Genomic DNA, 14,746 nt, shown 5'->3' with positions numbered 1-14,746 from the left:
CCCTCCCAGTGAGATGCCGCAAGGCTTTGGCATTGAAAGGAGATTATATCGAGAAATAGGTTTTTTTAGCCAAAAGGGTGCTGAATAATATAGCGAGATGGAATGCCGACTAAAACCAACGTGCTTTTAGAAGAGAAAGTTTTTCATTACTTATTGAATGCCGCTCGCAGAATGTACAGAAGTTCGCGATCTTTTCCGATGTGTTGAGATCCAACTACGACCCCCACACTGATTGTCGAGTACCGTGAAACTGTGGTATCATTAGTTGGTGGAGGGTTTCCTAGCTTATACCGTCGAAAAGTCTTACCAGTGTTTCCTCCTTTCTGGGAGGAAGGCCCCAAAACTTTCGTCCGTGCTAGCTGTTGACTGCAACTCCACGAATGAGTGAGTAATTATTTCGCAAATATTAAACTTAAAGATCGGTATCGTTAATTTGTTAGGACAATCCGGGCACGGAGCGAGCTGGCTGGCAGTGGCACAAATCGAAAGGAGTGCGGTGGGGAGCGAGAGATGGCAAGTGAAGACGTTTAAGGCGGAGGGCCCTCGGCGTGAGGGCGTCTCGTTACGAGGCGCTGGTGGCGCGGGCCCTCGCACTCGGCCCACAATGCCTTTGTCCGCCGCGCCTCCGCGTCAAAACCACTCCCGCCGCTGCGAGCGAGCATCGCAGTCTCCCAACCGCTTCTCAAATTAACACACCAACTTCACGCCGCCTGTCTTCAGATATCGACAAAAAGCGGAGCACGGTATCGGTGGAACTACTTCGAATAATCGCGGCGTCTCGCCTCGAACAGATATAATGTTTCGTAATCGATTGGATATGCCCACATAAGACACAAAACACAAGGCGTTCGTTGGGGTTCTCAGCTACGGAGCACTTATACGGACTGCACACAGCCTGGGGTTGTAATAAAGAAATTTAAAACACGTAATTGTGTTCTTCGACGAGAAGGAAAAGCCCGAATGATAAGTCGCGGGTAAAAAATGATGAGCAAGACCATCAGAGGGTGTCCGCAAAGAGGGGTTTTGCTTCCGCTACTGCGGAGACATTTTCATGTCTCAAACATCTATGGTATATGTATGCAGACTGAAACTTGGAATGAAAATTTGTAACAACTTCAGCATCCGGCCAGGTCTCGTGAACAGTAGGCACATGAGCTAGCCACTGCGCCAACCTGGCGCAGCAGCTTTGCACAGCTGATCACCGTCACGCCTCAGCCCACTTGCCCTTGACACAATTTTTCATTCGTCGCTTGAGTCTGCATACATGTATGCATCATAGATGGTTCAAATGGCTCTGAGCACTATGGGACTTAACATCTATGGTCATCAGTCCCCTAGAACTTAGAACTACTTAAACCTAACTAACCTAAGGACAGCACACAACACCCAGCCATCACGAGGCAGAGAAAATCCCTGACCCCGCCGGGAATCGAACCCGGGACCCGGGCGTGGGAAGCGAGAACGCTACCTCACGACCACGAGATGCGGGCTGCATCATAGATGTTTGGGGTCTTTGTGACGGTATAGTTTCGGTTGACTGAAGCACCGACGCCTGGGCTTCAAGTAGGATGCCCCGTTTCGTTCGATGATGAGGTGCTATTTCAATACACTTGGAGAGCCTCAGCAACACTGTTCGAGTTTAGGAGGAATACAAAGTGGACTGAGGTGTAAACGAAAATCTGGATTGAGGAGAGAGGCACGCTAAGGCAGTCCGCGCAGTTGCGCACAGCCTCTGTGCCGGCGTGGCGTAGTGGTTAGCTCATCTGCCTAGTGTGCAGAAGACCTGGGTTCGAATCCCGGCCTCGGTACAAATTTCCATTCGTCGCTTCAATGTGCATATACAGGGTGTTCGGAAATTCCTGTTACAAACTTCTAGGACATGTAGCGGGGATTGAGTAGATAATATTTTGAACAGAAACCCATGTCCGCAAAAGTATCGGTTCCGTGCTACAACCATTTGAATACAAGCTGGTAACGCGACCAGTTTTATAAGTAATTGATTAGGCAGGACCCGGTACATAACTTGTTTTACGATTCCACTCATTAATAGCGAAAGGAATTGCTCGTGTACTCGCTCACGGTTTCTGTTCAGTGTGATGTGGTACGGCCTCTGCCAGTTAGGTGTACGGCGCCTCCTCGGAGGCCCAGAGGCACGCCTGCTGACGGTGCAGGTACCCTTTGTCGAAGCTGTTGCGTAATTGTGGCAAAAAGGGTATGCGATGGGGTCGCAAGTTATGGAGAACGATATTGACAAAGGCGACGAACAGCTCTTCCATTGCCGCGAGCTTTGCCATTCAGAAGGATCGTGTCAGTGTTTTCTGCAAACGTTTACTCAACGCGTCTTTCTCCAGCTCTGACAGAGAATGTTGGGTCATCAACTGGTTATCGTTTGAAATAAACTGTGAAACAAATATGTATCCCTGAAGATGGGGCTCTAACGCTGCGGAACTATGTGATTTATTTATCATGCAGCTGTAGCGGTCTTTTCCAAAAAAATGGTTTAAATGGCTCTGAGCACTATGGACTTAACATTTGAGGTCATCAGTCCCCTAGAACTTAGAACTACTTAAACCTAACTAACCTAAGGACATCACACACATCCATGACCGAGGCAGGATTCGAACCTGCGACCGTAGAGGTCGCGCGGTTCCAGACTGAAGCGCCTAGAATTCCTCGGCCACCCCGGCCGGCTGCGGTCTTTTTCATCGTGGTACAAGTCTACAGCTGTGGATGCTCGCAGTAGAAAATTTGCTGCTTCGTCATTTAGCGCTATCTTAAGCGTTATGTGGGGATCACATTCTAACATCGAAAAATATTCCGCTTACCGTAACACCATGTGAAACCCCAGCGCTGCGAAACACACTTTGTGGCGGAATTAACTGTGAGACATATCCATCCTTAAGAATCAGTGCTGCGAAACACACTTTGTGGCGGAATCAACTGTGAGACATATCCATCCTTAAGAATCAGTGCTAGATTAAATTTATACAGCGGATTGAATTAACGTCTTAGGAGTTTTCAGCTCTAGTAGTAAACATTAATTTGGGGTGTTCACAATTCTTTTATTCGAAAATATAAATTATGGCAGAGAGTTTGCTAGTGCTTTAATCATGAGCATGACTTGTGCAACTATGAATTTATAGGAAACTTGGCGCACAGTAATTAAACATAGATTAAGATTAATTTTACAAAATCCAAATAATGGTTGGCAAAGTTTTGACACTTTGAACTCGCTAAACAGCATTCTCGTTTCCTAACGAATTTATCGCAACCAGCCTGTGCATTAAGTGTAACTCGAAAGGGAAAGTGAAGTTAACATGCAAGTGAAACAGTACTGTCCAACATGGGAAGGCTAAACGGAAGATGATGTTGAATTGCTAAGTTCAGTTTCGCCTAACGTGCCGGTGCTGCAAGTTACTTTCGGCACAGTCATTCATATAACGTGAGCAGATGGTCACTGGCGAGACTGGGTGCCGTCAAATGCATACCTATAAGTGCTCTGCTGTCAAATCAAACACTGGACTCAGTCTCTGTTGCAGTGGGAAGCTGCCTTTGAAGTCTGCCGTCATTTCTCATTCCGTGTGCAAAATCCCAGTCCTCTGTTTTTCCACGTCATAAACGGTAGTGTCCTGTTTCATTTTTAGAAGTTAAAACGAAGACCGTCTGTGTTTCGCAACAAGAAAATTTCGTCTAGCAGTTCTTAAAAGGTTAAATTTTCTTCGCCAATTGCGTAATTGTTTTGTTGCTAAAAGTCTCCCACCAGAAGCTGGAAAAACGTCAGATCCAATAAGCCCGTTTTCCGCCCCTTTATTTTCCACCGCAACCTTATACTGACGTCATACTGCGGCCACCAATCGATGGTCTTTTAACTCCTCGCACAATTTCCTCTAGCCGTGGGGAACGAAAAAGAGAAAAAATAACTTCGTTACCTGGTGACAGTCTGCTGGAAACACGCAAGCTACAATTTTTGACCTATTTTAGTGTATTTTAGGACAGCCAAGAGGTGTCTATGTCACAGAATGTTTCTTTGACGCAGGCCACCTGTCACCCCTCGCTTCACTAAATTCCTCGCTGCAAAACTAAAGCTCACACGACACATTTCTCTAACAGTGCACAGGCTATAAGAAGCACCGTTCTCCACATGGACTTCACCTTTTTTAATGCATCTATCTCCTCGGTTGATATTGTTCCTGAGTTATTTGGAGCCGCAGACCCTCTGTCCGGTCCTCATCTCACGCAGGAAATGCGTACGGCACCAGTCTCTTTTACCTAGCCTGAGTCGGCCACATATAATTCCCAGAGTACCTCGTCCGTTATCTGCAGGGCTGTGTTTCATTTGTGTTTCACTCTGAATGTTCTGTCCCATGACCTATAACATGCAGCAGCTTTGAAATTCTCCCAAAGAAATCGTTGCAACAGTATGCGCTGGATTAATTATAGTATAGCACAGGAAAGAAACTAAATTGCCCATAACAGTCACTGTTATCGCTTTATCCAACACAAAGTAGCATAAATTCAGTTACGTTAATTCGAATCTACGTATCAAGAAGAATGAAATGTGACCAGCCGAAACGGCTTGGCGCTTTCCAACCACTTCATCCGTACCTCTCTGTGGGCACTTCATGTGCAGCCAGGCCCAAAACCTTTCATCAGATTGCTACAGGGTGTAGCGTTGTTCGTTACTTCAAGTCACTGGTTTTCAGTCACCCACATTGCTGTCTGTACCACCTCAAGTGTGTCTTAGTACTCAGTACAGAAATATGTGGCTCATGAGGAGCTGCTCCACCATTGGAAGTCATTGTTTTAACTCCGTACATACAGTCTTGTACTAGCATGACAACTCATAGCACTTCTAAACCTACGAATGATTCATTCAGCTGATTTCATGCAATTTTTTACAACAGCCGATGGTCCCCGTCCTTCAGTATATGAGGTCTGCATCGCCTTCTTTCAGCTGTGGTCGCTCCTTCGCGATTCCATTTCACAGTTGAACTGGGCAGCTGTAGAGACGTTGGAATTTCCCTGATAGTTTCGTTACTCAGGTGGCTAGTCCAAGCTAAAAGTCAATCAGCTCTCTGGACTGCCTCATTTTCCTATTATTGCTTCTCTACTTAAAAAAAGGCTCTCCTCCTCAGTTTTGCTGGTGGATTCGCTAATGTTCAATAAGCATTATATAGACATGTCCAGATCATTTTCATCACATAGTGTCTGCAGAGTGAATCATATAAAACTCGAACCGCAAATATTGCGGACATGTTAGAAACACTACTGATGTGCGGTTTCCGCAGAATGGACTGGTACTCAGGGGCTTGTATCGTTAGCCAATCAACAAATTGTAATAAAACAGTTTGTTCAAACATACATTTTTTTTAATGGAGCAGTGTCTGCTGCTCAGAAACCATCTTCCACCGATACAAAATGTTACAGCATGTCTTCGCGAATTCTTTCCAAATCGTTGGATTGGAGCAGAGGATTGTATCTTGGCTGGTCAGTTCTCCGGATTTGACGCCTGTAGACTTTTTTCTATGGGAAAAGCTGAAAGATGCTGTCCACAAGGACATACCATCTACACACGATAATATGCAACGACGAATTACCGCCGTCTGCTCGGCCACCGCCGCTGAAATGCTGTGATATGTGCAGCAGTCGTCTCGTACCAGACCGGAAGCGTGTATTGGGCGGTCATTTTGAAGACAACTTGTGATGGTCAGTTGTCTAGTTACTGGTCAGATTCCACATAACTAGTGTCTGCACTTGTGTTGTTCTGTAATGTGTGCTACCACAGGTATTGTACAAGAGCCGGCCTGGGAACTTTTCGAAATACGATATCTCGTAAAGGACTCGCACTAAAATCCTGCAATAAACACCACTCACATTCTAATTCACCCTACTTTTAGTTTATTAATATCAACAGTTATTGCTCCATTTAAAGAAGTGTGTTTGCACAAAAAATAAAACTTTCTGAAATGCCCTGCTTAAGCCGCAGGACAGGACAGATAGAATAAATTGTGGAAAGGGGCCAAAATAAGAAGCTGTCAGTTACACTCGAACATACAACTTTATTATTTGATCAAACATTAAAAGAGCCCAAAAAGTTTTTTAAACACCCAGCTTTAATCTTTGGGACTTAATTACCGGCAGAAAGCCACTTTAATTTAAAAACGGCTGAAGGCCAATAACTTAAAATCAAGCATAATCAGAAATTTAAAAGACAAGCCTTATCTTAAAACAGTTCTTTGGTCAGACTGAAGTAAACAAGTTAAATTCAAATCGGCTGAAGGCCGAAGACTTAAAAATTCAAAAAAAATTATAAAATTCCAAAGGCTTTACGTGAAACAGTAATTTAAACTCGGCTGAAGGCTTTAAGAGTAAAACAACTATAATTTAAAACAGAAAACCGGCTAAAAGCCATACAAGATCCAGCAACAAGAACAAATTAAAAAAATAATAAGGCGTCCACACAAGGGCGGCCAGATGTTCGAGGGTCGGCCTGCAATTCAAAAACTAACGCTCGCTTTGGTGAGACAGGCAGTCGAGCCAACCATTCACGATCCGACGACAACCCAACCGACCGACAGTCAGGGGACCCACCGACAAGATAACTTCCACTTCACCCAACCAGGGCATAACAGGGAGTTGAACGGAACAAAGTAGAGGATGTTGGCGACCACAACCAATCATACGGAGCTGTCAAACTACGCACTGTGCTGGACAGCAACAACACGATGAGGAAACCACACTCCTGAAATTCACGTCAACGGACAGGGAAGTAACCGGAGCGTTAACGGCCACAAGGCAGAAGATTCCGCTGGTGCACTTCAATTCAAATAACCGATAACAGTGAAACTCCACCGCAGAGTGGCTACAATTTTGCAACTTGAAAACCACGTTGTTGCTCGCAGGGATATCCCAACAGCCGACAACGTACTCCAAACGACACAATGTGAACAGTGTTGACTTGCTGGAAGCTTAAATCAAAACTCAACTTTGGTGTCCAGGGTCGGTGAGCCACGGACCTCGTAGCAATGGGAACAGCGCCACACACTCCGACACCACGTAGAGACCGCCAGCGGGCTCCGGCCAGACTACGCCCCACCGAGAATTCCTCGCAGCTCCGCGCCAACCGACCGACTGGTCGCACACCGGCCAGCCGGAAACTACAAGCGCCAGGTCAAAGATAGTCCAAGTGCGAATGTCGATACACACCGCTGCCGCCACCCGCGGAAGGAGAGGATAACAGCATAATCGCGATAACCGCGGGAGAGTAAACACAGAATCGCAATGAAGGTTCAATCCAGCGCATAGCATGAGCCAGCCACGGCTCACTCTCTAAGTATTGTTACAATCTGTTGATTGGCTATCAATACGGGCTCCTGAGTACCAAAAAATTCTGTGAAAACTGCACATCAATAGCGCTTTCCATATCCGCAATATTTGAGTTGCAAATTTTAGGTGATTCACCCCATATTCCTGAGTAAGTTATAGATGCACAACGCCTGGCCGAACCAGTAGTTTCTCTATCATTTATACACTCCTCATGGGAACTAATGATAGCAGCTAGTCAACATCGTCGTGAATTACTATTCCTAAACAGTGGATCATTCCAACCTGCTCTTTGTTCAAGTCACTGGGAAGCACCAGTTCAGCCTTTGTACAGTAAGTTGAGCAAATAAGTGTTCATTTCTCCTGTACGTGTCACAGTTTCTCGCACTGTTATTGGTGACTTCCATGTGAGCAAAGCAATCACATTTCTTCGATATAGAAGAAGCTGATGTGTTACTGATAAATGTACGTATTAAAAATTTACTTCCGCAGACTACGATTGTCTTGATGTGTCGGTTAAGGGCAATGAAATCGAGCGCTGTACACATTCAGCTTTTCTTTATTTTCTCTTCCGTCGATTTTTTGTTGTCCTGTTTGCTTCTATCAGTCAAATAAATAAACAAGCTTTTTTCTTTTTTCGATTTTTTGTTCTACAGTTTACTTCCATTAGTTAATAATCGAATTGTTACCTTGCCATTTTATGTAAAGTACGTGACCGAAGTTAATGTTGTAGGACAGATGAAGAGACGATGTTGTTTGACCCTGGAATCGGCGATCAGTCAAGTATCTAAGAGTGTTTGTCCAGAGACATTTCAGATGAAACGGCCACATAAACTTAGCCATGTCGGAGGCACTGAAATTTATCGGAGGAATCCTAAGAATATATTCCCTAAAACTGTTCTTCTGTCTCTGATCCTTGTCATGTCGGATTTGTGGAAAAGTTAGGGAAGACTCAATGAAGAGCTACGGAATCGCTCACTAATTTTGTTTAAATGGAGAATGAAGATTAAAGTCCCGCGTCCCGTCAGCGATAAGGTCACCGGAGATGGTGTGTGAGCACCAAATGGAGCACTGTGCGGCCGTGAACGAGAAGAGCCCACATTCAAGTAGAGGACACTGCTATCAGAAGAGAAATGGAAATGAGCCTTTGGCGTTCATTGACTGGGAGGCCCCTTGCGGTGCAGGTATTCTACGCCACATTGGGCGACCTGCGCGCCGGATGGGGATGAAATGATGACGAAGAAAACACAAAACCCAGTCCCTGAGCGGGGAAAATCCCCGACCCAGCCCGGAATCGAACCCTTGCCCGTAGAGCGGCAATCCGTCACGCTGACCAGTCAGCTGTCGGAGAGGACATCAGACGCGCTGGCCACGAACCGCTGCCCTCCAGGGCTGAACTTGGGCTGCTGCTGTACAGACTGGAGACGGCTCATCCGTGGTACTGCTCCAAGTCCACGGGTGCGGACTTAGCCCCGTGACCTCGTCAGTTAGAGTGGCTGCCTGGAGCGGCGTTGGCTGTTCGCTGGCCAGTGACATGTGTGGCTCTCGTGTCGCGCACGGTACAGCCACGCTGGGGCAACCACAACTAAAATAGTTATAGGTGACTACTTAACAATTCATACAGAGAATAGTTTTTCTAATGCAAGTGTTAAAGCAACTACAATGAAATTGAATGAAATGTCCAGTGGTCCGCTGTAGCTGTATTTGTTCAGGTAACTTATAAATCCAAACAATCGGCTTCGCAACTTTTAAGTTACATCTTGTGTTGCAAATATAAATGCTGTGTCATAGGTTACAGGACGCTGCAAAGTAACAATTTTTGTGACTAGGTGAAGTTTTCAGCTCTCCTTAACTGATAGAAAACTATCCTCAGTTGACAGCAAGACCATCGTTAGTGATGAATGTCATGTCTGTGTACACTTCCCGATTAGAATATGGTTCAAATGGCTCTGAGCACTATGGGACTCAACTGCTGTGGTCATAAGTCCCCTAGAACTTAGAACTACTTAAACCTAACTAACCTAAGGACAGCACACAACAGCCAGCCATCACGAGGCAGAGAAAATCCCTGACCCCGCCGGGAATCGAACCCGGGAACCCGGGCGTGGCCGATTAGAATATGCTCTTGACAGTCTATATCAAACGACAGAACGCCCTTCATAGATGTTAGTCAGGGAAGTGTTGAGCTTTGCAGTGACAAAAGCTATCACGCTCACGTGTATATGCCACCACCGTAGCAGCTGACATCATAAGCTACGAGCGTCCCGTGTGCTGTCGTAGCGTGTACTGTGGCTGCCGTCCGGACGGCTTTAGTCGCAGTAAATGTAAATTCCGTCCACAGGCCCTGGGGGACCCAGCGGTACCGTACCAGCCGCCGTGTCATCCACAGCCCACTGCCGTCACCGGATGCGGATACGGAAGGGCATGTGGTCAGCACACCACTCTCCCGGCTGTATGTCAGCTTCTGAGACCGGAGTCGCTACTTCTCAATCAAGTATCTGATCAGTTTGCCTCACAAGGGCTGAGTGCCACCAGCTTGCCAACAGCGCTCGGCAGACCGGATGGTCACCCATCCAAGTGCTACCCCAGCCCGACAATGATTAACTTTGGTGATCTGACGGGAACCGGTGTTACCACTACGGCAAGCCCGTTGGACTTCGTCACAGTAACTCCCAAAATTAGCCACGGCTTTACAAATGATATAATTTTGCAGATAAATTCAATGATATATGTGGATACTGTCTGCAAAACTCCTGCAAATAGAATTAGTAGTACAGAAGTAGTAAATGAAAACGTCTCGCCTAACGCTGAAGTTTTACTGAGTGCCATATTAAGCAGAAGCTACACTGTGCAATACAATTAAAGGGTCACACCATAAATGTCTCCCGTTGCGACGCACGACTTTGTATTTGTCTCAAAGGTGGCTATAAACTTCCTCTGTAATGGTGCAAAAGCGTGGCGCCCTGCGACGACGCCCTCGGATTCGGCGAGGCTCCAAACAGCAAGTCGTCGACACATGCGAAAGAAAAGGCCGCATCTCAGAAATTCGTGTGAGCTGTACGGTGGGATGCTGATGTCCCATTGGCACCACATTTCACCACAATTCTTCCCAACGCCACAGTGGACATGCCACACGATGGGAAGGTCGTCACATATTCTCTTACCTGCTTTTCACCCCTCTGATTGATGCCTGTGCGATGGAGGTCAGAACCACGACGCCCAGCGTCGAAATCACTAGGTTTTCTTGTGGGTGGCCGAGGGAAACATTTCAGACACAACGACGCTCTGAATCGATACGGAAAGGCATCAGGAGGTATTAGTGTCAACAGTCAGTTGTTATCAATGGCCGTACCGAGTTGGATACTCTGGTTCCCGTCAGGTCACCGGAGTTAAGCAACGTCGAGCGTGGCCTGTACTCGGATGGGCGACCGTCCAGATACGCCGCGCACTGTTCACATTTTCCTCTTCGTCTTTACGGTAGAGGGGATAGAAGGGTGGCGGCGTGGGGTCTGTGATCACCAATTGTTGCACCAGAATGCCATGGATTCAATTAGAAACCTCTCCGCAGTATCTCATGGAGTGAGGCGATGTGACATTGTTGATGGTGATCCCTCCGTCGGGTGGGGAAGTTAAGCTCGGCGGGCCCTTGGTGCTATTCGAGAGGAGTAGACTGTGTGCCACGCACCGGGTTTCACCCTCTCCCTCTTCCCATCATCTTTGACACTACACACACACCCATCACAGTCACCTACACGTAACAGATACACTTACGTTCACAGCTCTCATACTTTGCGAAGGAAAGGTGCCTACGGGCGCGAAGAATACGAAAAAACCTTCCCAATTAGGTGGCTGAAAAATCCCTTGGGGGACTCCCAGCCATTTATGCCACACGATTTTATTTGGAGTAGTTGGTTGTAACTGATTCAAGAAAATGGTAGAATAACATCCCACTCTGCCTAAAACTCCAATAGTGTAAACTCCGAACCCCTCCCACTTCAATCACTCCGTGCAAGCTATTCAAATCATATCCAACATTCAGCAAAATCCACCCCGTTCCAAATCACCGAAACTCTCCTCTCCCACTGTGTCAACATAACAACATGATATCCTGTCTCAGGTCCTATGTACTTATCACACATACACTTACATAATGAACTATACGAAAAAAAATGTAAATTAGTTACAAACTACGGCGTTCACACAATTTATTCAACGTGTAAACGTCACAGATATTCGAATTTAGGTTATGTCATGTTCGATATGCCTGCCATCATTGGCGATGATGTGGCACAGACGAATAACGAAATTCTGCATGACCACCTGAAGTGTCGGAACATCAATGCTGTCGATGACCTCCTGAATGGCTGTTTTCAGCTCAGCAGTGGCTTTGGGGTTATTTCTGTACACATTGTCTTTAATATAGCCCCACAAAAGGAGTCGCATGAGTTCAGATCCAGAGAATATGGTGGCCAATCGATGCCCATGGCAGTGGTCTCTGTGTACTCTAGAGCCAGAATGCGGTCCCCAAAGTGCTCCTCCAGGACATCAAATACTCCCATACTTCGATGGGGTCGAGCTCCGTCTTCCATGAACCACGTCTTGTGAAATCGGGGTCACTTTGGCTACTGGGGATGAAACCATTTTCCAAAACTTTCATGTACCGTTCGGTAGTCATCATACCGTCAAGGAATATCGCACCGATTATCCCGTGATTGGACATTGCGCACCACAAGGACTTTTCGATTGCGAAATGCGGATTCCCAGTCCAACAATTTTACTTAGTGACGAAACCATCCAAATGAAAGTGGGCTTTCTCGCTAAACCAAACCATGCATGCGGATACTAATTTCCATCATTCCCCGAAGCCTACCGTGCAGTTTGAACGTCCTAATGCAAACCGTTCAGAAGTTATGACGATTTTATTTCATATAGTTCAATATTTGTCACCCTGTATATACATACATAGACGGAGGGAAAAAAACAAAAAGTTTTATACGGCAGGTTGAAAACACTTCTAGACAAACCCAATACAGCAGAGACCAAAAAAATATACAGTTCTTTCAGTACAAGCGTCATAGTTTTCATGTCACAAATCTTTGAGTGACTGTTAGATCAGCACTGTAATGTTTGACGTCATACGATACACAAAGACTTGAAAGACAAAAAGAAACGATCATTTCAACGCTAATATGTGTCGAATTTTTTTTAGCGAAGTTTAAGTGTGTCTTTTAACCTATGAGAGGAAACGCAAAATTGTTGCGACAGGAAAAATAGAACTGTTTGCTTCTGTCAAAGGTGACTGAATTTTTCTTATCTCCGGTTATTTAGAAAAAGTAAGGATAGTAGAAAACAAAATGCTATTTTTATAGAAAATTCACGTTAATGTTGATGAGGGAAGGAAGTCTTATCACTCGGATTCTTTTCACGTAAGTTTTAATAATGAGAAAGATATTTCTTTCTTCGCTTATGTTATTTCATTCCAGGCTACAAGAGTTAGTAATATCATATAATATGCTACTTCATCTTATTCCCCCCCAAATATTTGCTTGAGGAGCAGAGTTCAAGTTCTCGCGACCCTGACATATATTTTCCTTCGATTCCCAAAATATCTTCAGACGGATTGCGTGATGTTTCTTCCAGAAAAACCGAGACAAATTTCTTCCCACATCCTTTTGCGAGCCGAGCTTTTGTCCTGTCAAGACTTCTGTGCCGTCGTGATGTTCAACACTACGTTTCATCTTCCTTCCCTCTCGGATGTAGGTCTTCAACACGTGGTCAATAAAATCCAATATTACGGTCACCAGCTGTGGAGGGAAATGGTTCTGTATCACGCAAACGTAAAAGGAAAAGACAAAGGTAGCTGACAGCCTATAACCTGGTAGAATGCGCAAGAGAAAGATTATTCCCGTTTGCGTTCCTAAACTGAAGTTTCCAGATGTTCACCCTTAACAATCAATATTCATTCAAGTGACGGTAGTGAGTCGAAAGCAGAAATAATTGACTCCCTTTGCAAAACTGTATTTTTAGAGGAAGATATAAGTGTGCTGCCACAGTTTAATTCTGCTCTCCCGAAATATAACTGAGCCAATCCCCCTCGCTAGAAATGTAGAGACATTATCTGCACATTCGTGCCTGGTGGTCTAGCGCTAAAGCTAATGCCTGGAAACCGATGTTACTCGTGACCGAATTCCGGACGGACCATGGAAATTTTTCAGTGTTGCCTTTAATCTAGACTTCGCCTCTCAACGATGCGAAGAGTTGTCACGTGTTTGGGCTTCCACGTTAAAATTTAGGCTCCTTTTGCTCGGTTGGGTAGCTGAGGTAGATTAAGGGACACGAAACTCGTTGAAGTGCCGTCCAATTAAAAGAGTTCCAGTCGTCTGTTAAGCCGCATGAAATTATTCTCAGCTATAACAGTGTTCGATAGTGGGAACGATTTTTGTTGCTGCCAGAAACTACGAGGGGCATTCGGTTATTAATACAACACAATTGTTTCGACCAGTTTCAGTTGAAATGCAGAATTCATTGTGGCACATTGTGGAATATTCCTTTTTCAGTTTGAAACGTCCCCTTAGAAAAATTAATGAATTACTGTGCTGATAAACCTCTTACATTATTTGATTTTCAAACAGCTGAGCAGAACTGAACGTACTCAGACATTTCGCTCTTTACCTATTTTGATCAACACTGAACTGACACACAATATTTTTAGCGCAACGCTATCTGACTTTCAATAATCCCTACAAAAGAATGGCCCTGACTAACATTAACCTATACCTTTCATAAATCACTTACCTCACAAAAATCTTCGTTACTCGAACTACTGCAATACAGCGAGTGCCACTACTTCCAGATAAATAAAAGATTCAAACTACTGAAGGCACTAACTACTGATAGGCATAGTTAGCAAATGAAAGATTTTAATAGAGAACAAACAATGTATTTACCTTAATAGTGTTAAGAAGTCATTACATGACATCCAGTCTTACAAATTTACTGTCTCTGATGGACACACGTCTAGATCATCCGCTCTCAAAACTCCGCCATTTCTCTCCCCACATCCACCACTGCCGGCGGCTCACCTCCAACTGCGCAACGCTACGTGCTGTTCACACCCAACTGCCCAACACTACAATGGCGAGTATTCTAACAATGCCAACCAGCTACAGACTGCACACAGCACAGCCAGTGATTTTCATACAGAGCGCTGGGTGACGTTACCAACATAAAAACCTAAACAGCCTACTTACAAGTTCCTATAGTTTCATGAATTTCCGATGGGTGGCTTCGTTGAATGAACGCTTCAAAATGTCGTCTGTAACAGAAGCGCATTACAAGCAGAGAGCTGTCATTGAGTTTATTTTCACGAAAAGACAGAGCATCGCTGATATTCATAGGCGTTTGCAGAATATTTACGGAGACC

At 45.2% G+C, this 14,746-nt stretch overlaps 1 protein-coding gene and 1 non-coding gene across 2 annotated transcripts in view; both read left to right on the top strand.

Moving 5' to 3' along the window:
• The window catches only part of LOC126183910 (muscarinic acetylcholine receptor DM1-like), a 603,207-nt gene that overhangs the window by 285,431 nt on the left and 303,030 nt on the right, over positions 1 to 14,746 (top strand). The window lies entirely within an intron of this gene.
• Trnat-agu (transfer RNA threonine (anticodon AGU)) lies at positions 1,737 to 1,808 on the top strand. Its single transcript has one exon. It is a non-coding gene; the product is annotated as a tRNA-Thr (tRNA).

This window comes from Schistocerca cancellata, chromosome 4, assembly GCF_023864275.1.
Source record: "Schistocerca cancellata isolate TAMUIC-IGC-003103 chromosome 4, iqSchCanc2.1, whole genome shotgun sequence".
In the NCBI taxonomy this organism is placed as follows: Eukaryota; Metazoa; Arthropoda; class Insecta; order Orthoptera; family Acrididae; genus Schistocerca; species Schistocerca cancellata.
The sequence above is the reverse complement of the archived record's forward strand: the minus strand, read 5'-3'. Positions and strand labels throughout refer to the sequence as shown.